A 26,955-nucleotide genomic window follows, 5' to 3' on the forward strand; every position below is an offset into this window, starting at 1 on the left:
TGAGCAGCAATTAATATAAATAGGGTAGGCTGAGGTGTAGCAAGGTCCTGTTTACCCCACTGATGCTCTTGGGACCCTAGTGGCTGCTGTCTTTTATACTGACATTTAAAATTCTCCTTTTTCCATCATGTGGTCTGCTTTTCTTATTGAGTTTCTTTATGTTCACAGCCTGTGTAGGATTTTCTCCTAACTAAAAAAGCTGCTCAAAATGCAGAACCTTGCTTCCCATCTCCTCTTTTTACTTCCTGCTGCTGTTCTTGAAAATAATTGCTGTATATAGTCAATCCACAAAACTTGAGAATAGGTAGAACCTTTACAGATTCTACGTTATAAATTTAAGATGGCAATCTCTTCATTTTCACAAATGCCAAAGATGGGGGTCTCTTCTTTCATTTCTTTCCTGCCAAAAATGCCTAAGTTTAGTTTACTTTTTTATCATCCAGACATTAATTTTGCAAAGCCAAGGAGCTTTTCCAGTTGGACCTTAAAAAGATAATATATCTGAACCCTAAAGCCCCAAATCAGAGGTAATACTTTAGGGACTTTTTCTGGGAGTAAGGATTTTTTTCACATTCCTATTTATCATTTAGTAGATTTCCTCTCTATATGCAAAAATATGGTGTGAGAATATGCATTCATCTGTATTTTCTATTAAGGTAAAACAGGCATATATCTTCAGTATTATACCATATTGTACAGGTTATAAATGAACCCTTAGAATTTTGACTTTCAGTCTTGACATAAACATACTTTCCTTAATTTATGCTATTTGGTTGTGAGATAAATGAGTTGATTAGAAATAGACTTCTGAAGTTTGAATGTTTTTGGGGAGGACAGTCATTTTGAGTTGGTGCGTTATAAAACTCTGGACATGGCCATAAAGTTATTGCCATGTATCTCCTTAACTCCTTAGTAAATTTTCCAGTTACTGTTCCAAACCTTTTTCATACATATCCAGCTTTTACCTTTCCATCATACTTTAGGTAACCTTGCTTTACTTTAGTTGGAGATTTAGAAGCATCTTTGAAACCCTTTGGCTGCCTCAGTTTTCTCCTACATTAAACTCACTTTATCTTTCAAGATAAACCACAGTGCTATAACATGGCCATGGTTTTCTAATTGATTCTTGTCCAAGCTGTTTTCAGGGCCCTTCAGCTGCAGTTGGTGCTTTTGAGGGATCAATCTAAGAAGAATCTGTATAATAAACTTGTTTAATCTAGATTCTGTTTATACCCAACGAGTGCTTCCTATGAAGCATTTTAACATACTTTTTACATTCTGAGTTTTTAACTTTGATTCACTTTTTTCAGATAGCCTATAAAGGACACATAGGTGTTGTATTTCCTAGTACACTTGAGAATGTGTATAAAGTTGCAGATTAGAAGTATCCTAATACCAAGATTTAAAATGAGGATTTTATATGATTCTTTTATAATCTGTATAGCTGGTGGAACACTGAAGATGTATAACTGGGATGAAATCTTAGTGGTATTAACTAGAAATTTAGTTCACAGTTATCCCGGGAGCAAAGTACTGATTCATTTGTTAATTAATTCCACAAATATTTATTGACCACCTGCTGTGTGCCAAGCATTATAATATAGGCACGGGGAATATAGCAGTGAAAAAAATGAAATAAAAATTTTTGCCCTCAATGAACTCATTCTCCTCTACAATAAACTTCATTAATAAATAAAATACAGGGTGATAAGTGCTAGGAGAAAGAAAGAAAGAAGGAAAGGAAATACAGTTGTTGGTTTGGAGACTGAAACAGTAGATTGGTGAGGGAAGTACTCATTAAGGAGGTGATTCTTAAGCAAAGACGTGGTTTATGAAGAAGGAAGATATCTTGCCTTTTAAAGTGAAGGCAAGTGAAGGAGCAACACTCTTTATGACTACGTAAACACAGACTGGTGCTTTCTTTATCCTGTGTTTTAATGAGTTAGAGGTGGAAATCAGAGCAGGGTGAGATCTTTCTAGCAGATCTTGAGCCAGTGGAGCAAACTGTGTGTCCAGGTTTGAGTGTTGTATGTGTTTTATGACTTAGGTGACTGGGGACCTAGAAATTAATGTCAAAGTTGGAAATGACTCCTAGAAACAATCTGGCTTAACCCTTTCACTGTATGATGAGAAAATGGAATAGCCCCCTAAATGCTTGTTAAGCTAAATTGACCAAAATACTATTTGTGAAGACCCAGCACTAAACCACATATTTCTTTCCTGGTAGAGTGTTTATTCATAACACTGTTATCAAGGCTGTTGCCCCAGAATCATACCCCTGACCCTCCATCCAACATAAACTATTTACAGTACTCCTATGTAAGTTTCAGGAGGAAGCTGCAAAGAGTTAAAAACCGGTTAGAACTAGCCAGGCCCAAGATGGTAGAAGATTTGACTTCCAGCAGGCCTTGAGTCTCATTATATGCTCATTGTAATACCTTAGCTTGCTAAATGACACACCTATTGGCATCTTGACAGTTGATGATTGCCATGACAACAACCAGACAAAAGCGTACCAAGACTGAAAAGAAGAGTTGCATCAGTTCTGGGTCCAAACCACACCCGTATTCTAAAATAAGTCATATGTATTCCTTCCACTCTTTCCAATCCTCTTGATTTTTACCTGGACTCTCCTATGTATATAGTGCCTCCATTGAAACTGGGTTGAAAAGTTGATTTGCAAACTAAGTTCCCACTTCCCCATTCTTTAGCCACTGAATAAAGCTTGGGCTGTTCCAGCCTCAGCATTGGTTTTCTTACTGGATGCATGAATCTGACTAGAGAAAGCACCTCCCTGGCTGAGACAAAGGGTGTTGGCCCAGATTAGGATGCTGGCGCTGGTCCAGTTGATCTATTCAGTAATAGTATTTCACTTTCTTGCTGCACCACCACTGCCATGATGGTCATTATGAACAATTTTAACTCAGTTTATATAAGATGTGACTCGGAAACTTGGGAAAATAATCCCCAATGAGTTCCCTTCTCTATCATTTCTCTCCTTTAAAAGCAATGAACATTGTCATGTCACTGATTTCTGAGACATTGACAACATCACAAGAAGTCTATAATGGAAGCTCTGGGTCTCCCATTTCAGTTCACAAGACTTTCAAGTTTTATTTTTTCTTTCTCTTCTCTCTTCAAATGGGCACAGCAGTTGGTTCTCTCTGAGCTACTGATTAGGATTTGATTGCAGTGATTGTTTAGTTCTTTGTGCATCATTCAGCTCAAATCTGCCCCACTCCACAAAAGACATTTGTGGGTGAATGAAGGTGTGCACATGTACTTCGTCAGGGACCTGTTTAAAGCACAATGCATCCTGGAAGCTCTTCTATTTAATGCAAAATATCCCCTAAACTTTGTAATTATGAATTTGAATTTTTAATCTTTTGTATACCTAATTTTATGGTTCCCTAGATACTGAAGTTGAGATTTGTAGCATTTTGGGTTGGTGAGCAGGTTGTTTATGAAGTAAGCCTAAATTAATGCAAAAGCTGCTTCCTTTCTCTTATACGCCCATTGCATTAGAGAGATGACTTCTACAATGTGTAATCATAGAGGACATCTTCAGATACTGCTTTTTTTCTAGGCCCACTGAAAATTAAGGATGTTTGTGAGATCACAGTTGTATAACTAGAACGTATCTACTAGCTAGACATTTTCTTCTATTAGCTAGACATCTTAAGCTACTTAAGATTTTTTTTACATGACCAACCTTAGAGAAAGAATGTTCTTGATCATTAATGTATTTAATACATTAAATATATTTAATTATTTCAGATAATGCAAACTGTTACTTACCTGGACTGAAATCAAGGAAATATTTCTAGCAGTCGTGGTCTTCAAAAGATGCTGCACACATACCTAAGCTATATAAACAGGTATAGGTTATATGACCATGGATACTGCCAATTCTTTAAATTTGTTTAAAAAATTGTCCAAGTGTGCATGCTTGCAGAGTGCAACAAGTACTTATTATGAGTCCATAATGACTTGGTGGTGGTGGTTTAGTTGCTAAGTCATGTCCGACTCTTACGACCTCATGGACTGTAGCCCACCAGGCAAGAATACTGGAGTGGGTTGCCATTTCCTTCTCCAGGGGATCTTCCCTATCTGGGAATTGAACCTGGGTCTCCTGCATTGCAGGCAGATTCTTTCCCAACTGAGCTATAAGGGAAACCCCCATAATGCCTTAGATTCTGGGTATACAATAGTGAACAAGACAGTTTTATCCCTCAAGGAATTTATCCCTTACAATGGATGATAAGGTAACTTCTAAGGCCATTTTGTTGAATTATATATGTTATGTTAAGCATCCTGAATGCATTGCCCTGTGCATGATACTAACAATACAGGGAAGATTAATGAAGTACTCTTGCCCTCAGGGAACTTACAGACTAATTAGAGAGCAAGATGTAAGCACATGACTGAATAACTAGCAGTGTAAAGCCTTGTACAGTGACAGATGAGTGATGTTCATTTGATCCTTTCCTCTGTGTTCCAAACACATGACTGTCACTCTCCTATAACCGTAGAGGGAGTTCCCAGCTGCCTCCAGTGACTTTAATTTCTGAATTTAGAATCCTTTCCTGTTTTACTTTGATCTTTGATTTTTAAGCTTCTTTCTCATAATCTATGCTAGTTTCAAAGGGAAAATATCTAGTCACTCTCTTCTCATAGAATCCTTTCTGCTTGGAAGAATAATAATTCAGCACAGGGGCTGGATTTTTCAGGTATATTATCTCCATTGAACCATTTAAATCCCTTTTTGCTCTCAGTTTTTGATGATTTCAGATTGCATCTGCCGAAGACCCCATTACTGCCACAAACTCTTTAATCAACTCAGTCACCGTCATCAAACTGTAGGCAAAGATCTAGAGAGGTAATTTTAGCAGAAGTGAATCCTACATGTTTGATTTGATGAAGGGATAAAATCACTCCATTCAACCTAAGTGACCCTATTTGGACTTTTTATTTAACAAAATCCTGGATTAGCTTAGATTGTCAGTGACCATCCTTGCATGAGATAAAATATAATTACAAGACAATGTTAACCTCTTCAAATTGGTTTTAAAAGGGAAAGAGATACAATTTGGTAGAAAGAAAAGGAGAGAGAAAAGGAGAGAAGGCTTTAGAGTAGATTGAGTAGATTTTTTTTAAGATTCTTTATTGCAGATGCTAAATTCAGATTTCTAAATGTGAATACAGCATGTCAGACTGCTTTGTCATGGTGCAGACTGCATCATTTATTCTGTAGATGACTGAGCAGAAGAATGCTCTCAGGTTTTATGACTAAACCAGAAATACATTTCCTTTCTTGTAGATGCCTAAATAATACATACTCCATAAAGCCTCTAAATATTTCTTTTATGGAAAAGGGGTATAATCTTATAAAAAGACTGGTTGTTTTGGTCTATGTTTATATACAGAGATATATTTGGTTCTTTCTTGTTTTGACTGTTGGAGCTGACTTTTCACTGATATCACTGCCTACAATTTCTCTCTATTCCAGTCAGTTTTGTATTCTGTTATTGAATTAATCTTTGGGAAATGCTTATATCCCTCTTCTGCTCTGAACTTTGGCCTCATGTTGTTTCTCTAACAAAGCTCAAATATTTTATCCTCTTATTCTAAACAATCAGTTCATTTTTTAAAATGTTATTTATGAGTGTTTCAAGCAAATGAAACTACTGCTATTTGTCATATTCAACACAAACTTTTCTATTTCTAAGCCTTTTCCTTAAATGTACTCTCTGTTTTCTTAAAATATGTTTCTCTGATCTCCTTACACCTAAAGCTTTTCTATATTTTGAGACTGAAAGGCCACTACTTTTACAAGGTTTCCCAGGATCTCCGCTACCATAGGTCATCTTTCTGTGGTTTAAACTCCCAGTAAGTTTTATTTGTGTATTTTGATTGTCTAATACTTCTTATCATAATCCATGTTATGTATACGTATATCTGTGTAGATACACACACAGTTTATATCTATATCTTATTTACTTTGCTAGACTAACCTACTAAAGAAAATAATGATATAATCTTCATTGTGCCATATTTTGGTGTACTGTCTTCCACACAATAGGCATCTAATAAGTGTTCCTAATTTAGAATTTGATATGAGGCTTATCTGTTTTAATCTACAGCCAAAGATGTAGAATTATGGAAATGCAGAAGTAAAAAGATCCTAAACATAAATAATTTTACTGTGGAGAACAATGAAAGTGATTGTTTCATGATGAAACTATATAAGAGGGTATGTGGTAGCCCATCGATGTCAGTCAGAATTTCTGTCAAGGGAATAGAAGGACCATGAAAATAGCTTGTGTAGTTAATTCACATACTGCAGAACATTAAAATGTGATGCAATTGAAATATTATAATATATTCAAAGAGGAAGAGTAACAGCATGTTTTAGACTACAGTATTTGGTCCTGGTACCAATAAAGAGGAACAATAGGGTCAGAAATCAAAGGCTACACACAGCTTAGCAGCTATAAATGCTTGATTCAGAGAGGTGGCTCTCATTTTTCATGGCATTCAGCTAAAGAATTGAGTGGGTTGGGATTAATATTTAAGATGCAGGGAACACCTATTTGCCGCCTCTGGAAAAGGAAAGCAAAAGTGGGATAGAATGAATGTTTAAAACCATATTCAAGAAAATGTATTGATATAAATGAAGATCTGAATCTACATATTAAGAGGGCCATTTGTGTATGTAAAAATGAACCCAGGATATTATCTCTGAAACAGCAAAGAAAGAAGTCAGAGTCATTTATAAAGGAAAGGAAGTAGGTTGACATTGACTTTCTTAATAAATGTTCAAAACAATAAGTAAAGGAATAATATCTTCAAGATACTTAAGAAAACAGATAATGGATGTTATTCCATTCAAGTTGTACTTTAAATTTGTGAAGGTTATAGGAAAAATATGGGACATTCAAGAATTCAGGAGATATTGTCCCTAGGAAACTACTACAAATAAAAAAATTTACAAAGTGGTATGGGGGACTTTGACAGAGATCAGTGGTGAATACTTTATATATCTAACTATAGGTTGAAGATCTTAAAGTTGTAGACAATGGTTAAAGAAGCGTTTGTTAGTGGTAAATGTAATGTCAAAGTAAAAATTACACAGAGAAAGGTTGGAGGGAGGAAATTAAATGATTTCTTTGGATATTATCTAAAGCTGACAAATAATAGAAGCTTTAATATATTTAAGCGTACAAAGATTAGGTACTTGAGAAAGATATGAATATTGACTAAAAGTACATGATGAAGAAGAAAGGGTGGAAAAGATGCTATAAATGAATTTTATTGTGATATAATCATGAAACAGTACATATTGTCTGGAGGAAAAGAGGGGCTATTACTAAAAATATTAATAAAAAGACAACCGACATAATAAAACTTCAACTTCTTTGATGCCGGAAGAATACAGACACAAAACAAAATTTAGTGGCATATAGTCTGATAATGAAAAGAAGTCCAAGTAAATCTTAAATATCATTCATTGATGTTGTTATTAACATTGACATTGACATTGATATTTTGTGTTTTCTTATATATTACAGAATCAGCCAATAATTAAACCGAGATTTTTCCAGTGTATGAAAAACAGAACTAGTATTGAATCAAAGAAATTAAGTGAAAATCCTGTAATGTTAAATTTATTTCATGGTAATATGATATATATCCTGTTTCTGTCCAGTGGAAGGACATGAGAGCAATGGCACTCTATCTGGAATCATCATTGTAATGCCCAAATTTTGTTTTCTAAATACCGTTCACAGAAAGGAATCAGGATTCTTTGGAGAAATGGCTGATTGTGAACTTGGAGGAAGGAAAATTCATGGTGAATTTAGGACACCTTATTGTGCTAGAAAGCAAGGAAACCCTTACAGATTGATGGGTTGAGTCAAAGAGTCAGAGGGACAAGCATTAAGAGGTTCTCATTGCCCAAATTTGGCACATTTTGTACATCTGAAAGAATATGACTATAGTTGATTGAAACACATAAGTATCCATGGGTCCATAAAGATATAAAAGAATAAAAAGTTTTTAAAAAAATGAGTTATTTGCCACTCTTGGAGACAACCATTAAGTTGAATCCTGCTGAAAATTGGTATTTAAAGACACATTATTATACACTTATCTTAGTTCTTCAGTGGGGACTATAGTTGTGGCAAACTAAATACACTAATTCATGAACCAAAGTTTTCTCTGTGGAAGATTATTATCTAATAAATACAGAACAAGTGAAAAAATTAAAAAATGCACAAACAATATTGATATATGTTATGTATTTCTATGTATGTTTATATATATATGTATATATATGTATATATATATATACACACACACATACACACATACATGTATATATCCAGGAAAACCTATAATTTTATACAAAAGTTTCCTGTTATTTTTTTTGTTGAAAAGCATTCATTCATTCAGCAGTCATTTGAGGACCTAGCATCTACCTTTCTCCACTGATCTCCAGTAGCATATTGGGCACCTACCAACCTGTCTAACTCATAGTTTCATTGAGTTAGAAAAGGCTGCACTCATCTCACATGCTAGCAAAGTAATGCTCAAAATTCTCTAAGCCAGGCTTCAACAGTACATGAATCGTGAACTTCCAGATGTTCAAGCTGTGTTAGGAAAAGGCAGAGGAACCAGAGATCAAATTGCCAACATCCGCTGGATCATTGAAAAAGCAAGGGAGTTCCAGAAAAACATCTACTTCTGTTTTATTGACTATGCCAAAGCCTTTGACTGTGTGGATCACAACAAACTGTGGAAAATTCTGAAAGAGATGGGAATACCAGACCACCTGACCTGCCTCCTGAGAAATCTGTATGCAAGTCAAGAGACAACAGTTAGAACTGGACACGGAACAAAAGACTGGTTCCAAATTGGGAAAGGGGTACATCAAGGCTGTATATTGTCACCCTGCTTATTTAACTTCTATGCAGAGTACAGCATGAGAAATGCCAGGCTGGATGAAGCACAAGCTGGAATCAAGATTGCCAGGAGAAATATCAATAACTTCAGATATGCAGATGACACCACCCTTATGGCAGAAAGTGAAGAAGAACTAAAGAGCCTCTTGATGAAAGTGAAAGAAGAGAGTGAAAAAGTTGGCTTGAAGCTCAACATTCAGAAAACTAAGATCATGGCATCTGGTCCCATCACTTAATGGCAAATAGATGGGACACAGTGGTAATAGTGAGAGACTTTTATTTTTTTGAGCACTAAAATCACTGCAGATTGTGACTGCAGCCATGAAATTAAAAGACGCTTGCTCCTTGGAAGAAAAGCTATGGCCAACCTAGACAGCAGTTTTTAAAAAGCAGAGACATTACTTTGCCAACTAAGGTTCGTCTAGTCAGTGCTATAGTTTTTCCAGTAGTCATGTATGGATGTGAGATTTGGACCATAAAGAAAGCTGAGTGCTGAAGAATTGATGCTTTTGAATTGTGGTGTTGGAGAAGATGCTTGAAAGTCCCTTGGACTCCAAGGAGATCCAACCAGTCCATCCTAAAGGAAATCAGTCCTGAATATTCTTTGAAAGGACTGATGCCGAAGTTGAAACTCCGATACTTTGGCCACCTGATGTGAACAAATGACTCATTTGAAAAGAGCCTGATGCTGGGAAAGATTTAAGGTAGGAGAAGTGGACGACAGAGGATGAGATGGTTGGATGGCATCACTGACTCAATGGACATGAGTTTGAGTAAGCTCCAGGAGCTCATGATGGACAGGGAAGCCTGGCCTACTGCAGTCCACGAGGTGGCAGAGTCAGACACGACTGAACGACTGAACTGAACTGATGTGCCTTTGGAAGAAAAATGATGTCTACTGATACTTTTGCATTAGGTTTTCAGTCAGGTCATTTAAAATAAGCATTATAATTTGTATTTATCTAAAAATTACTGATGTTGATCATCTTTTCATGTGCAAATCAAAATTGCAATGAGGTATCACTTCACACCAGCCAGAATGGTCACCATCAAAAAAATCTACAAGCAATAAATTCTTGAAGAGGATGTAGAGAAAAGGGAACCCTTGAGCACTGTTCATGGGAATGTAAACTGATACAGCCACTATGGTGAACAGTATGGAAGTTTCTTAAAAAACTAAAAATAGAACTACATTATATTCCAGTAATTCTACTCCTGAGCATATATGCTGAAAAAACCATAATTCAAAAAGACACATATACCCCAATGTTCATTGCAGAATTATTTGTAATAGTCAGGACATGGAATCAACCTAAATATCCATCGACAGATGAATTGATAAAGGAGATGTGGTCAGTTCAGTTCAGTCATTCAGTAGTACCTGACCCCTGCAACCCCATGGACTGCAGCATGCCAGGCCTCCCTGTCCATCACCAACTCATGGAGCTTGCTCAGACTCATGTCCATTGAGTTGGTGATGCCATCCAACCATCTCATCCTCTGTCGTCCCCTTTTCCTCCTGCCTTCGATCTTTTGCAGCATCAGGTTCTTTTCCAATGAATCAGTTCTTTGCATCAGGTGGCCAAAGTATTGGAGTTTCAGCTTCAACATCAGTCTTTCCAATGAATATTCAGGACTGATTTCCTTTAGGATTGACTGGTTTGATCTCCTTGCAATCCAGTGGACTCTCAAGAGTCTTCTCCAATACCATGGTACAAAAGCATCAATTCCTTGGCACTCAGCTTTCTTTATGGTCCAACTCTCACATCCATATATGCTGCTGCTGCTAAGTCGCTTCAGTCGTGTCCGACTCTGTGCGACCCCATAGACGGCAGCCCACCAGGCTCCTCCGTCCCCGGGATTCTCCAGGCAAGAATACTGGAGTGGGTTGCCGTTTCCTTCTCCAGTGCATGAAAGGGAAAAGTGAAAGTGAAGTCGCTCAGTCATGTCCGACTCTTAGCGACCCCATGGACTGTAGCCTACCAGGCTCCTCCGTCCATGAGATTTTTCCAGGCAAGAGTACTGGAGTGGGGTGCCATTGCCTTCTCCACATCCATATATGACTACTGGAAAAACCATAGCTTTGACTGGATGAAAATTTGTCAACAAAGTAATGTCTCTGCTTTTTAATATGCTGTCTAGGTTGGTCATAGCTGTTCTTCCAAGAAGTAAGCATCTTTTAATATAATGGCTGCAGTCACCATCTGCAATGATTTTGGAGCTCAAGAAAATAAAGTCTGTCACTGCTTCCACAGTTTCCCCATCCGTTTGCTATGAAATGATGGGACCAGATGCCATGATCTTAGTTTTCTGAAGGTTGAGCTTTAAGCCAACTTTTTCACTCTCCTCTTTCAATTTCATCAAGAGGTTGGTTAGTTAACTTCTTCCTTTCTGCCATAAAGGTGGTGTCATCTGCATATCTGAAGTTATTGATATTGCTCCTGGCAATCTTGATTCCAGCTTGTGCTTCATCTAGCCTGGCATTTCATATGGTGTACTCTGCATAGAAGTTAAATAAGCAGAGTGTTACTATACAGCCTTGACATACTTCTTTCCTAATTTGGAACCAGTCTGTTGTACCATGACTGGTTCTAACTGTTGCTTCTTGACCTGCATACAGATATCTCAGGAATCAGGTCAGGTAGTCTGCTATTCCCATCTCTTGAAGAATTTTCCAGTTTGTTGTGATCCACACTGTCAAAGGCTTTGGCATAGCCAATAAGGCAGAAGTAGATGTTCTTCTGAAACTCGCTTGCTTTTTTGATGATCCGACAGACGTTGGCAATTTGATCTCTGTTCCTCTGCCTTTTCTAAATCCAGCTTGAACATCTGGAAGTTCATGGTTGATGTACTGTTGAAGCCTGGCTTGGAGAATTGTGAGCATTACTTTGATAGTGTGTGTGATGAGTGCAATTGTGTAGTAGTTTGAACATCGTTTTGCATTACTTTTCTTTGGGATTGAAATGAAAACTGTTCTTTTCCAGACCTGTGGCCACTGTTGAGTTTTCCAAATTTGCTGGCATATTGAGTGTAGCACTTTAACAGTATCATCTTCTAGGATTTGGAGTAGCTCAACTGGAATTCCATCACCTCCACTAGCTCTGTTTGTAGTGATGCTTCCTAAGGCCCACTTGACTTCACATTCTACGATGTCTGACTTTATGTTAGTGTTCATACCATTGTGGTTATCTGGGTCATGAAGATCTTTTTTGTATAGTTCTTCTGTGTATTCTTGCCACCTCTTCTTAATATCTTCTGCTTCTCTTATGTCCATACCATTTCTTTCCTTTATTGTGCTCATCTTTGCATGAAATATTCCCTTGGTATCTCTAATTTTCTTGAAGAGATCTCTAGCCTTTGCCATTCTATTATTTTCCTCTATTTCTTTGCATTGATTGCTGAGGAATGCTTTCTTATCTCTCCTTGCTATTCTTTGGAACTCTGCATTCAGATGGGTATATCTTTCCTTTTCTCCTTTGCCTTTAGCTTCTCTTCTTTTCTCAGCTATTTGTAAGGAGATGTGGTAAATATACACAATAGAATATTACACAGCCTTTGAAGGAAACAAAATTGGGTCATTGTAGATACATGGATGGAGCTAGAGACTGTTAAACAGAGTGAAATCAGTCAGAAAGAGAAAAACAAATGTCATGTATTAATGCATATATGTGGAATCTAGAAAAATGGTACAGATGAACTTATTTGCAAAGCAGTAATAGAGATACAAATATAGAGAACAAATATATGCACACCAAGGGGGGAAAGGGGCATGGAATAAATTGGGAGATTGAGATTGACATGTATACATTGCTATGCATTAAATAGATAACTAGTGAATGCCTGCTGTGTGGCATAGGGAACTCTACTTGGTGCTCTGTGATGTCCTAGGTGGGAGGAAAATCCAGAAGAGAGGGATATGTGTTTACATATGACTGATCCTCTGATTTGCTGTACAGCAGAAATTAGCACAATGTTGTGAAGCAACTATACCCCAATAAATAAAAATAAATAAAAAATAAGAGTTATGAATGCCATTAAACTATATAATTTCAGAACTGGAAGGACCAAATCATTCAGTCTCTCCCTAATCCACACCCCTTCTCATTTTCTAAACAGGAATCACATTATCCACACTTATAACATGGATACTTTATGAATGGTATCAGTAACTGAGGAAAGAGAAAGAAACTGACAAACTTCTAAGTAGGTAAAAAATCATTGCACCATATGAATGTTTAGCATATATTTTTAAAATACTAAGCACGTCTTTCATGAATTTGTTTTTACCTTCAGAAAATTAGAACACACAGATGGCCAATCTAGGTCGTTATGATGTTTTTCTTTTTTTGACCAAATTGATATCAGGACTAGATTGATATCAGGCTTGAGCTGTGACTGAGGCAGTAGTTCAGGGACCAGGGCATGCAAGTGCCCTCTCCACTCAATAACCAGCAAACGAATCTGATGTTCCTATTGACTTGAATCTGTTTGCTTTATATCTTGAGCCTATGAGTGTGTGACCTCTTCTGCAGAGATCTGCTGCTTCTGGGCATTTTGTAAAGTGCTGAAATTGTCTGGAAAACTGCTCTCTGTGCTTTGCAAAATAACAGAAAGGGAGTATTTTCTATCTGCCTCCTGCAGCGATTGCCCAATAATAAAATTGAAGATGTATGTTTTAATTTTATTTCCATTTAGTTCTGAGAAAAATCTTGAGGTAGTTTGGTTCCTAACTACGACTCCTTATCTGTCATCTTTTCTGATTAATTGTGTTTCCTAGCTGTAATTTCTTTTTGACTCTTCATAAAAAACAGTTCCATATTTTCCTGAGTCATTTTCCTTTTTTGAAACAGAGTAGATATACAGAGGAGAATATTTGGCCAGAATCTCAATCTTGAAACTCCGTCTTGAAACTCTAATGTGTTTTCCAACTCGGCAATTAAGAAACCAGCCTTCCCTTTCATCATCTCAGGACATTAGAGAGATTCTCTTCATGGTTAAATTGCATTTCTGAAAACAATTGAGAGGACTTTTTGTAATTTATGCTGAAATTTTGTTTTCTTTGAACTTCTGTGTGTATATTGGTCACTTAAGAAACAAGGAACTTAATTTTCTCCTTTTCCTTTCTTATGCTTACTTTTGTAATTGTCCTTTTGAAATCTTGTGTGTGTGTGGGGGGGCAGTGGTGGCAAATGAGCTATTTCAATGTACAGGCAACTCTGCTTTTGTTTTAGCCATTATAATAACAAAGCATGTTATTTTATGGAGGTTATAAAGCAATTTAATAATTTGTTTTTGTGCTCACACAGCATCAGGCTTTCCCTGGGGGCCTTGAAACACTTTCTGGATATATTTATTTCCCCAGGTCCTGGGTCTTTATAGACAAGAAGAAATCTAAAATGGCTTAGGTAGGAAATAAACTTTGTCCTGGGATTTGCGCTCATGTCACTGTCCTCTTTTTGTCAGGACTGTTGTTTCTGATTCCCTGACTGAACTCTGAGACCTTGGATCTGCCTGGATTATCTTGCCCTGTCAGATGTTTTCCCTAATGAAACTCCCTCTCCAGACTCCTGCTCACCCTGGCCTCAGGCTCCCGGTAAGTTTTTTTGCTAAGGCTATGATGTCATTGCAGGCTGGCATCCCTTCTTCTTCATTCCTGTATCCTCTAACTTAGCATCTTGCCCAGAGTGGGAACTTGATAAACAGAGACTGAATGATGGCATTGATTGCAGCACACAGTGACTTGGTCAGAGGTAAGTTGGAGATACTGGGCTGCTGAGAATTGTGTGGAATCTTCATGTGAGAAAGCCAAAAAGGATGGAGTGGGTCCTGAATTACTTACTTGTACACATCTCTTCTTCCTCTTCTGTATTTATTCACATTGAACTGAAACAAGTTGATCAGTGCAGGACTGGAAATAGACCATCCTCCGAGTCATATTCTCATTGACTACCTGATTTTTCCATGCCTCCTGTCAGAATGATATGAATCCCTTTTACCTGAGTAATAGTGGAGGGAGGGAATCATAACCATCCTCATTTCAAAGGTAAAGTGTAATGTCTACATGACTCTGGGAGAGAGGGAGAAATTTGGATTGCAAGAAGTTCAAAGCTCAATGAAAGTAAAAAAAAGAAACACTTAAATCTGAACTTCTTTGATGGGGCAAAATGTTTTAGGAGGATCAAGAGGCAAGAAACATATAAGTTGTGCCTTCTGTGAACAGCAGGAGCATAGGGGTCAGGGAAGAAAAGAGACGAGAGAAATGCTCTGAAGATTTGGAGGCCTTGGTATGCTGGGCTCCTGACCACAGGCAGCTGTTCAGCTGTAAGTGTCCTATGAGAAAGCCAAGACTTTCTTGAAGTCTTGAGTAACTGGTGCCTTAAACCTGAGCTTTTGTGCCTGTCCTCTTGGAACAGGGTTCCCTGTAAAAGCATGTATGCACTTCATTGACTGTTCAGATAATGGACAGAACTCTGCCTTCTGTTACTTTGGTTATCTTCTACCAGCCTCCTTCAGGAGCCAGGAAATGTCTTTCTTTTTATACTTTCAACTTAAATGCATCATATGGATTCGTATGGCTGCTTTAAGATAGAGATTTGTTTTATTTTTTTTTTCCTTTTCTTTCCTACACCTTATCTTGCCGTTAACCTTAGACTAGGAAAATGAAAACCCTGGGGGCACTTTGGAGCTTCAGCCGCCCAGACAGCAGAGGCTGAAGGGCTCTCTCCTCTCTGTGTTTTTATGTCCTTTCAAAATGTCAGTTAGTACTTTTAAAATAAAGTCTGCCATCAAAGACATGCACTTCTCCTCCCTGTCTGGTGTGCCAAAGATAGACATTACTCTGTCTGCTTTAGTTCTCAGGTTCCTGTCATGTTTGGCAAAAATTTAATTGCCTCTCCTTTCAGAACAACTTTTATTTGTTTTCTTTGCTTCAGTATTTCCTCTAAAGGAGAGTTCTTGCAGCAGGGGAATGCAGACAGCTTTTGTTTTTGCCGCTCCGTGATTGGCTTCCCAGTGTCTTTTAAAATGAAATTTTGTGCCCAGAAAAGATGCCATGGAAGCCAGGCAGTGTTGGTTTATCCAAGAGTGAGAGTTCATGTAGGGAGCCAAGTGTACTCAGGTTTAATTGCAGGCTGGGGCTCAAAGTAGACAGTGGCATTTCTTTCCTGCCTTCGAGTACTGTTCTCATCCTGCCTTTGCAAACCGAATTAGGTAATAATGTTAACAACAATAATACTCCCTCTCAGTCAGCTTCTCTTACCCCAAACTTAACGTTCTTTCTCTTTAGAGGGTCCTTGCTTTCCATCCTGGTGATTTTAGGCTAATCCTTCAAAACCTGGCTCTCATGTCGTAAGGAATTAACACACTTTCTGCTCTGTTGCCATAGCATTTTTCACATCTATTGTGTATTGACTCCCTGCAGGGTTAAATGATTCATTGAACATGAACCTAACAGCTTAGCACTCTCATTGCTCCCACCCAAGACTGTGAGATGTTTAAGGTTAAGGAATAACAAGGTTTCTTATACATTCTCAAATCCCCAACTTTTAGCTCAAGGTCTGATACATAATAAAAGATATTTATTATTAAATCTTAAATGAGACAAAAATGCAAATGGTACTTTTGCATATAGATCTCCCCATCCTTGTCCCATTGGATGCAAGTTGATGTTCCCGACAGAAACATGGCTTTAAAGGGAACTGATGTTTTAAGTATTCACGTGGGATCCAAGGATAAAGGAAAAAAGAAAAGTGTTGAAAATGAGTAAAGAAAAGTGACTAGCTGTCTCCTTTGGATTTTTGCAAGAAGTCAGAATCTCTTGAGATTCATAAACAAAGGGAATGGTAAGGCTTTACAACTGAGGAAACGAAAGAATATATTCACAAGGGTGATATGAACCAACATGAACAAGAAGACATTCTGAGAGGGGATGAGGAGTTCAAGCTTTCCAGGTGAAAAGTTTTGAAGCAGAGTTGAGGACACTACCATGGGTCTTGAACAGAAAGGAGGAGTGACCCCAAGTGTGAATTCCATTTGGGGGACAAAACATTAGGAGAGGTTGCAACCAGAACTGGGGACTCTGGAGTCTCAAAGAGAAAGTGTGTTGGAAATCCAGGTGAGGGATGAACTATGTGTGGACTGTGTTGTTAATACCCTCCCAGACAACAAGGAGAGGATCTCCAAATTCATGACTCAGTCATGTGTCTTTCACCATTACTTAATGAGGCAGTGTGTTATGACAGGAGAAGCTCTTTCAGGGGAAAGCAGGCAGGTGGCATGAGTTGTCATTTCTTTCCTCTCACACATCAGCTACATAACCTGAAGGAAGTCACTAACCCTCACTGGTTCTCAGTTGATTTATTTGTAATACAGTAATAACTGCATTTTATCTGTGTAAAAGGAAATTATTACATGGAATGATTGAGCTCTTCAACTACTATAAAATCCATTGTATCTCCCTGTTAATCCTACACTGTGTCACTTAACATGGCTATTCTTAAGTGTCTGTTGTGTAAATTAGTTGATTATGTTCACAATGGGTAGTTGTCACACAGCACATTTGGGTCATGTGACCCTAAGCAGGACTATCTTGGAAAGGACTTTGTAGTGTTGAAAATCTACATTTAAGAGAGATGAACTTTATATTTTAATAAGAGGATTAAATGTTAAAAGTTGATTTTTCCTTAAGATCTGAGATGTGTAGGGTTGAAGTGATATTTGAATATTACATAGCAGTAGAACTCTCGGAAAAACATAACTTTCTTTTAACTTGAATAGATCTTGGCACTTTGAACTCATCAAAGATATGTCTAGCTTTCTGAAGAATTAGAAGTTCCAGAAGGTTAAGACTATTTCTTAAAATGATTTTTTTATTTCTTAACAGAAGAAATAACATTTAATCAGGTAAATAATCTCTTTTCGTTTCCACCCAGCTCTCAAATACTGTATAAACATGTTTTTTAAAATATTTTTAATGACAAGATAACATACATATTTATTGTAAGAAAAATGAAAATGAAAAAGAGCCTAAAGAAGAAAATTAAAATTATTCTTAGAAATAACTATAGTGAATATTAACATCTATCTTTCAATGTATCTGTATGTATCTATCTTCTATTGTTTGTGTGTGTCTGTTTATGTGTATGGAATCACACATACACATATATATATACAGACTTATACATAATACATATGCAAACATGGATACCATTTTATAACTTGCTTTATTGTTTAATAGATTATCATTTCAGAGTCACTCAAATTATTTTTAAATTTTAGAAAAATGTAAATAATAAAGAAAATAATCAGAGCATAATAAAAAATTAAAATTTTCTTTATATTTCTCTTTTGAAATTCTGCTCTCCATAGATTACTGCTTTCAGCTATTTCAGCTTCAGATTTTCTAATTAATAAACTTAAGTGTCTGTTTCTTGATTTTATCCCAATAGCTATTACTCCTTGCTATAGAAGTTGAGAAACCAGGACTAAATTCCTACCTTTCTTTTTCTTCCCTGTACTTCCTCATTTTAAAAGTTATTTTATCACTGTGTTTTGTCTTTTGGTGGGTTTACTTATATCTATGACTTATAGTCTGAAAAGTACATTCTATAATGAACCTACTTTGGAAAATATACCACAGCTCTTTTCTATGTAAGATGAAGAAAAAACATAATTCATTTTCTTTCAGTCTTACATCAACAAGGTGTATAACACTAATCCTTTGATCTGTAGTTATAATTATGCTTCCTATGTTTCATTTCAAAGTTAACTATAAAAATTGAAGACCTAATGAACTAATGTAGCTGGTAAAAGCACACTCTACCACATGGCTTCAAAGTCTAGTTCTGCCACTGTCCGTCCGGCCTTTTCAGTTGTGGATATATTTCTTAACTTCTCTGTGCCTTCATCTCCTCTTATGTAAGATGATCACAAAATAGTACCTACCTGATAGTGTTGCTGTGAACATTATGTAAGAGAGTACTTATCAAGTTCCCAGAATAATGCCTGGCACATAGTAAGTGCTTAGTAATATCATTTTAAGAGGAGCCCCACGTTCCTTGGAAGAAAAGCTATGATAAACTTAGACAGCATATTAAAAAGCAGAGACATTTATTTTGCCAGCAAAGGTCCATATAAGTCAAAGCTATGGTTTTTCCAGTAGTCGTGTATGGATGTGAGAGTTGGACCATAAAGAAGACTGAGTGCTGAAGAATTGATGCTTTTGAAATGTGGTGTTGGAGAAGACTCTTGAAAGTCTCGTGGACTGCAAGGAGATCCAACCAGTTGATCCTAAAGGAGATCAACCCTGAATATTCACTTGGAAGGACTGATGCTAAAGCTGAAGCTCCAATCCTTTGGCCACTTGATGTGAAGAGCTGACTCATTCGAAAAGACCCTGATGCTGGGAAACATTGAAAGAAGGAGGAGAAGGGGACAACAGAGGATGAGATGGTTGGATGGCATCACTGACTCAATGGACATGAGTTTGAGTAAGCTTGGGAGATTGCGAAGGACAGGGAAACTTGGCTTGCTACAATCCACAGGGTTGCAAAGAATGGGACATGACTGAGTGACTGAACAACATGTTATATGAATGACTCTGTGTCACTGAATCTGTGCTGCTCAAGGGATTATGTTCTAGGAATAAAGGTGAAATGGTTTACTTCTGTGCATTTCATCGATTATTCAAAATCCTGTGATGTAGTAGTTTACTTCACATTTGGTCTATGACTTTCTTGTACAACGTTTTGTTTTGCTTAGAATTTCTGATTGTTTTTCATTTCTTTTCTGCTAATGAAAGAGAAAAGTGCCCATATCACATTATCACATTGTTAACCTCTTCAGGAACCTATTTATTACATTCATTTAAATAGAGATTGAAAATAAAGCAGCAACTAAAAGAGGCTTCATTTTTGTAGATTGTTGAATTTGATTTGATGTCTGTCATGAGGCCTTTTAAGTATGAGATTAGATTCTCTGTTTGACCTCAAAGACCAGCTCAACATAGGAATTGCAGGTATAATTGTTTGACTTTTTTTTTTCCTCTGTGGTACTTTCTCCATTTCTTTTATTCTGATTTAATGTGTCAGATAGGACAGCTGTATGTAACCCTGACTTTTCAAGAGTTTAGTTCCTATGGAAACATTTCTTAAAGAAATAAACTAGGTTCCCCCCTCGCCCTTCAGGTCAGTGCTTCACCTTCTTTTCTCTGCACTATCTCTCTAGTACTTTATTTAAGGCCAGGTCTCTTAGACTGAAGTTTGAAATTGTCCAAATAGCCTTAGTGATTCACTTCCCTGAAAGGAGCTGTGCAGGAAAGCCTTGTTCAGAGCCATCCACGTTTGGATAACTATCTATGTTAGGGGAACGAGAAACAGTTCAGCATGTCTGCAGTTAAGGGAGTGTCTGAGGGAGTAATAAGGATAAGGCTGTATAGGTAGACAGGGGTAATGGTGGGAGAGATTATGAAGGATGTAGAACAATTTGCAAAGGAATTTAAATTTGCTCTGTCCTGTAGGGAGGGAATGATGGAAAATATTTTAGGAGAGAAGTGCAATGATCAGACTTGTGTGTCAGAAAACAAATGTTCGATGGAAGTTTTGAAGCTGATTACAAGGAGAGCCTGAAAGGAGAGAGAACCAATTGGAGGCTACTGCATTTAAATTTTTGGTAGTGGAATTTTAACATCAAAACACTTTTTGATAGAATTAATCATATGTAGTATTCAGTTAGATATGACAGATCAAAAGCAGAGCCGAAGACTGTGTTATACTGTGAGAATAAGAGTAGTTTTAGAGGAGAAAGCAAAGAATCCCGTTTTAGGTGTTTGCATGCCTGTGGAATATGCAGATAGAGATGTTTAGTTGGTAAGTGGAAATCAACAGAGAGGAAATACGGATACTTGGATCTAAGAATTATCCATGTACAGACTGTAGCCTGTGAATTGGGTATGTTCCTTTTGGGAGATTCTTTGCATAAGAAGGCTGAAGACAGGAAAATCCCAGGGACCACAAGTGTTTAAGGGATGATTGGAGGAAAAGGAGTCGGTGTTAGGGAATCCATATTGTTCATCTGTGTGTACCCAGTATCCAGCACAGTCTTTCACAGAAATGCTTAATGGTGGATTCTATGGGACTGAAAAGAGACTTTAGGAATGAAGACATGATAACAGGAGTAACAGTGACCTGAAAAGCAAAGACAGAGATATATTTAAGCAAGAAGGAGACATTAAATAAGATGAGGAATGTCCTTTGGATTTGACAGTTAGGAGGTCATATTCTACACTAGGTAGGTGGTTTAGTGGAATGGTGGGGCCAGAGCCATATTGCAATGACTTGAGGGATGTGTGCTAGACAAAGAGGAGACAGAAGCTATATTAGTCTTTGAAGAGGTTGGATTGTGAAAGGAAAAGAAAGGTGGCATTTATAAGATAAAGGGCTGGGGCAATGGGATGACCCAGAGGGATGGGATGGGGAGGGAGGTGGGAGGGGGGTCCAGGATGGGGAACACATGTAAACCCATGGCTGATTCATGTCAATGTATGGCAAAAACTACTACAATATTGTAAAGTAATTAGCCCCCAACTAAAATAAATAAATTTATTAAAAAAAAAAAGATAAAGGGTAAGAATCTTATTGACTAACAAGCATTCATATTTGATATTTTTGTCGAGGATAAAGGGATATGAGAAAGGACAGACTATAGTATGGAGAGCAGAGGAATGACCTCTTATTTGATACTGAACATTTATTCTCAAATATTGGTTACTTGTGTGTGTGTGTAATTTACCTCCAAGAAGACCATCATTCACTGAGACAGGAGTCTCACCCTATATTTCTGTTCTTCCTCAAACAATTAATGCATGGTGTCTTTATTACTGCTTGAGTTATAGCCATTCCATATCACTGTATGAGGAAATATTTGAAGGCAAGTCTCTGGATAATTCCTTACTTATTTGTTTTAAAAAGTAGACTCAGTGTTGAAACAGAGCCACAGGTCTCTCAGCGGTCAGCTGCAGGCCTCTTGCTGCATGGGTCAATGTGTAGTTGTACACTCGAATTGGCCCATTTAGTTTTGGCAGATTTGAACACTGTCACCTCTCTCTCAATAGTAAAATTGGCTCTCTTTTGGTCAGATCACAGAGTTGCTAACTCTATAATTTGGATCAGGAAAGTATGTTTTCTCTCCAAAAACAAAAAAAACCTAGTGTGATATTATCCCCATTTCTTTCCATTTCACCTGTTCTGAAACTTTCTTTTTGGAGGGCAAGGATTTTATAAGAGCTCTGGGACCACAAGGCTTCTTCTATGAAGGACTGGCTTTTCAATTTCCTACATGTCTTTGCACATTCACCTCTCTGCCTGTATTCAAGTGAAAGAGGAGACATGTTTTACAGTGATGCCTTGAACTTGGTGATACCAGTAGATGTCACTCTGGACAGCAGGATGGAGCATCCCTGTTCATAGCTGTGGTTCAGAATGAGCTGTGGTATTTCTGCTCCTAACCACTCTGAGCATCTTAGGACTGACACGTCTGAATTACGACATTCTCTGCATTGCCAGTTTTACTTCTAGGTTGTGAAATAAGAGGGCTGGGAGAGCTGCCATTTCATCTCGTTCTCTATTCAGCTAGAATGCCAAATGCTTACATAGTTATACCAGTTGACTAGGCAAGAAGAAAATGGTTCAGGGAAAAAATGGAGGAAATATTGTAAAGCTGCTGCTGCTGCTGCTAAGTCACTTCAGTCGTGTCTGACTCTGTGTGACCGCATAGACGGCAGCTCATCAGGCTCCGCCGTCCCTAGGATTCTCCAGGCAAGAATACTGGAGTGGGTTGCCATTTCCTTCTCCAGTGCATGAAAGGGAAAAGTGAAAGTGAAGTCGCTCAGTCGTGTCCGACTCTTAGCAACCACATGGACTGTAGCCTACCAGGCTCCTCTGTCCATGGGATTTTCCAAGCAAGAGTACTGGATTGTAAAGCAGTGTATCTGAATTCACTGTTCAGACACATTAAATTCCGCTGAGACTTAAGGCATGGGGCACACAATAAATAATTTCCTGAGTGTATGTGGCTGGACCCAGACTAAACTGACCTCTTCCCATCTATATAGTATTACTTTCTACTCTTGCTCTAATCAGTGATTCTCAATAAAGCTTCTGAAATAGGGAAAAAGAAGAATCTTCCTAAAATTCTCAGAAAACAATAAAGTTCATAGATAAACTTTCCTTAAATCATTTTTTCCTCCCATGCATCATCCCCTCTCCACAACTTTTGAAATCTGCTTTAGCACCTGACAAGATCCATGAGCAATTGCAAACAGGAAATGTTGGGGAAAATGAGTCTAGTTGGACAGATTTATATTTTGTAGGCATATGTTAATGGTTGTCATGGTGTATACAGTTGTATATCATCATACTTTCTTTTAAAATTTCTTCCATTGAGGACATAGTAAATAATATATGTGAGATGGTATATGTCAGTTTGATAGTCTGTCACCTGAACAAGAGCAAGGACTGTGCCTCTCATGAATCACCCCCACAATGAGTCTTTGATACTCCTTTTACCTTGTGTAACCCCTGCCCAGTTCTGGGTCAAAGTTCTTGGTTGAGCTTTAATGCTTGACTTGGAATTCCCTTCTATCTCCCTTATCAAATGTATACAATCCAGTCAACACTCGGGACCCATCTCAAATTTCACCTCCCCTCCCCCCTAGCAAAGTATTGGTCAGGCAATAGGGTTATGAAGAAAGTGAGGAACAGGACAGTAAATGCAGGAAAAAAAGGACGTTTCCTTAGGAAGTAAACATGTGACAGATTTGGGGGTTAGATATGAGGGCTCTGGAAGTTCATGTAAGGGAAGATCACTTCCAGGAGGTGTGATGGGGCACATTTGTTGAGGAGGAGATTTAACATTCATCTCCTTGAAGGCTGAGAAGTGTGTGACTGGCTGGCAAAGAGTGAGGAAGAAAGTCCTATAAGAAGAGAAGATAATATAAAGAAAAATACAGAGATGGGCAAGGCTGAAGGGGGACTGGTGGCTCTAAGCCACTAGGGAAGCATGGGTCCCTAATAACTAGAATTAATAGGGATCAGGCTGGTAAGACTTCCTACCCGCATTCCCTCTCTTTACTGAGACTGAAGACCAAGGGAGCCATAATAAATATTTTCCCGAGCATGTGTGGCTCTCTTCCTTTTTTCTGTCAGCTGTGATTTCCTATCAATCCCATCTTCCATATTTTCTTTATAATATCTTCTTGAATGGGAATCAATGTGAAGATGCATGTTTAATAATGTGTGTGAAAGTCACTCAGTCATGTCTGACTTTTTGCGACCCCACGGGCTGTAGCCCACCAGGCTCCTCTGTCCATGGAATTCTCCAGGCCAGAATACTGGAGTGGGTAGCCGTTCCCTTCTCCAGGGGATCTTCCCAACCCAGGGACTGAACCCAGGTTTCCTGCATTGCAGGAAGATTCTTTATCATCTGAGACAACAAAAGACAATACTTGGCTTCTCTCTGTATTTTGTCAAGGTTTGAGAACCTCGGACTCCTACTGATTACTGGTGTGGTGTTACCTCAAAATATGTTATGAAAGACAGGTATATAGAACTTAAAGGCAAAAATCTCTTAGATAAAGATGTAATACTCTTATTGAGCAGGAGGAGAAAGAGACACAGACAATGCTGCTTTAATTAAGAGTCTTCTTAATATTTCCACTATAATTTCCTTCTTGCAGGGTTACATAGCTGTTGAATATATGACATTGTATTGAATAAGTGAATACTTTTCAATTCTAAAAACGGTTTTCTCCCTAATAACTATATTTTCAAAATGCTATGTTAATGCCTTTGTTTTTTTCAGAGGTTAAGGATGACCCCAGCATTTTATAAAATGAGAATAGGTGTGCTTCCAGGGGCTTTCTTTAAAATTTCATATTATTTTATTCTCAGAAATTAATATATTTCCTTACTTGGAAAATAACCTACAAAGTAACCTACAATTTAGATCATCAGGGAAAGAAAAGGATGACATCCCATTATGTGAAAAGTTTTATGCTAAATCATCTATATCCAATCCTTTTTATTTACCATTCAGCTATATAATGCAGTGAGCTATTGGATTTTCCTATAAGGTATAAAATTTTTATTAATTAAAATGTGTTGGTACAAAGGAGAGGATTGGTTGCTCTGAAAACTAAGGCAAGGGCATAAAGAAGAGAAAAAAAATATTAAATAGCATAATATTTCATTCAGTTTAGAATTAATGAACATAGAGATCACCTTATTTGAATTCCTGACATCTGTCATTTTATCAAAAATCATTATGTACATAAAAGCTACAGAGATTTCAGATCTATTTGTTGTGGACCTCGATGACTCAAGAAAATTGGCATTAACTTTTAGAAACTTTGTAATAAGGATTCTATGATGTCATTTAAATTAGGGTACACGGTTAATATCTTTTAGCCTTGGCTTGTATAGTATTTGGGGCTTACCTGATAACTCAGTTGGTAAAGAATCTGCCTGCAATGCAGAAGACACCGGTTTGATTCCTGGGTCGGGAAGATCTGCTGGAGAGGGGATAGGCTAACCACTCCAGTATTCTTGGGCTTCCCTGTAAAGCTGGTAAAGAACCCACCTGCAATGTGGGAGACCTGGGTTGGGAAGATCCCCTGGAGAAGGGAAAGGCTACCCACTCCAGTATTCTGGCCTGGAGAATTCTATAGGTTGTACAGTCCATAGGGTCTCAAAGAGTCTGACATGACTATATAGTATTTACTTGGCTGTAATATAAAGTTTCAAAAGGATTTCACTTCCAGTGTTAGGGTAAATATGGTCACCCTTTTTCAGAGCTTTCCATTTTACAGAAGAGCTTTCTTCTCTTAGACTCATAGTACTTAGGACTTCTTACAGTACATTACATCTGCCGCCTAATATGTGAGAACAAAGACCATACTTTTTCCACCTTCCTATCACTGACAGAATCAAAGCGAATTGAACTTAAAATGGGTAAATAAATATCTATGAGTAAATGTCACAGCCCACTGCAAAGTCCAGTGTTTAAAACCAAAATGCTAAACATAAAATTACAATTTGGTTAAAAGAAACGAGAATCATGTTGGTGCTACATCCTTTGTATTGTAGTTTAAGCCTTTTGGCTCCAACTCTTATCATGAAATGTTGAAACAAGCACATGAAAGAACGTAGACACTTTTTGTTTCCATTGCTTTACATGTCAGTAAATTTCTTTCTTCCTGCAAAAGTAGCACCTGAATACAAACCTACTGCTATGGTTCTGATTCAAATCTGAAATAGTTTTCTAAGATGCAAATGCATAGGAGAATTCCAATATTATATTATAGATATAGGAAGGGAAAAAAGTCATCTATAAATTATCTCCACTTAATCTAAATTTATAAGCTTCCCAGGTGGTGCTAGTGGTAAAGAACCTGCCTGACAGTGCAGGACTCTTAAGAGATGCGTGTTTGATCCCTGGGTCGGGAAGATCCCCTGCAGAAGTAAATGGAAACCCACTCCAGTATTCTTGTCTGGAGAATCCCATGGACAGAGGAGTCTGGTGGACTACGGTCCATGGGGTCCCTTAGAGTCAGACAAGACTTAAGGGACTTAGCACCAATCTAAATTATGTTCATTTTTGTCAGTGATTTTCTTCATATAAGGCTTTAGATTGCAAACTTCTTGTCATGACTATCCAGGAGCAAAACTTCAGTCTTTCCAGACAAAGATTAATTTCTCAAATAACTTTCTCTATAGGGCTCAGTAGTATAAACTAGAGAGGCCTTGGCAGGTACCAACTTGGAACGCTGATTATTCTCTTTAATGGAAGACACATCTATCAAGAATATTAATGTTCACTCTGCTATGCTAGATGTATTTCTGAGGTTAATAATACCAATATTAATATATTACTAGGATAACAATAATACTAATAGCACTTGAGTGCTATTTAGGTTCAAGGCACTGTTCTTATCTCTTAA

The 26,955-nt window shown here is 37.6% G+C and overlaps 1 long non-coding RNA gene across 1 annotated transcript in view; it reads left to right on the plus strand.

Annotated features, from left to right (window-relative positions):
• The window catches only part of LOC145545350 (uncharacterized), a 439,405-nt gene extending 422,963 nt beyond the window's left edge, over positions 1-16,442 (plus strand). Inside the window, exon 7 of the long non-coding RNA XR_014082017.1 lies at positions 14,427-16,442. This is a non-coding gene — a long non-coding RNA (uncharacterized LOC145545350). The remainder of the gene's footprint in view (positions 1-14,426) is intronic.
• Positions 16,443-26,955: the final 10,513 nt, after the last annotated feature.

Source organism: Giraffa tippelskirchi, chromosome 4 (assembly GCF_054371585.1).
Source record: "Giraffa tippelskirchi isolate mGirTip1 chromosome 4, T2T-mGirTip1v1.2.pri, whole genome shotgun sequence".
NCBI lineage: Eukaryota > Metazoa > Chordata > Mammalia > Artiodactyla > Giraffidae > Giraffa > Giraffa tippelskirchi.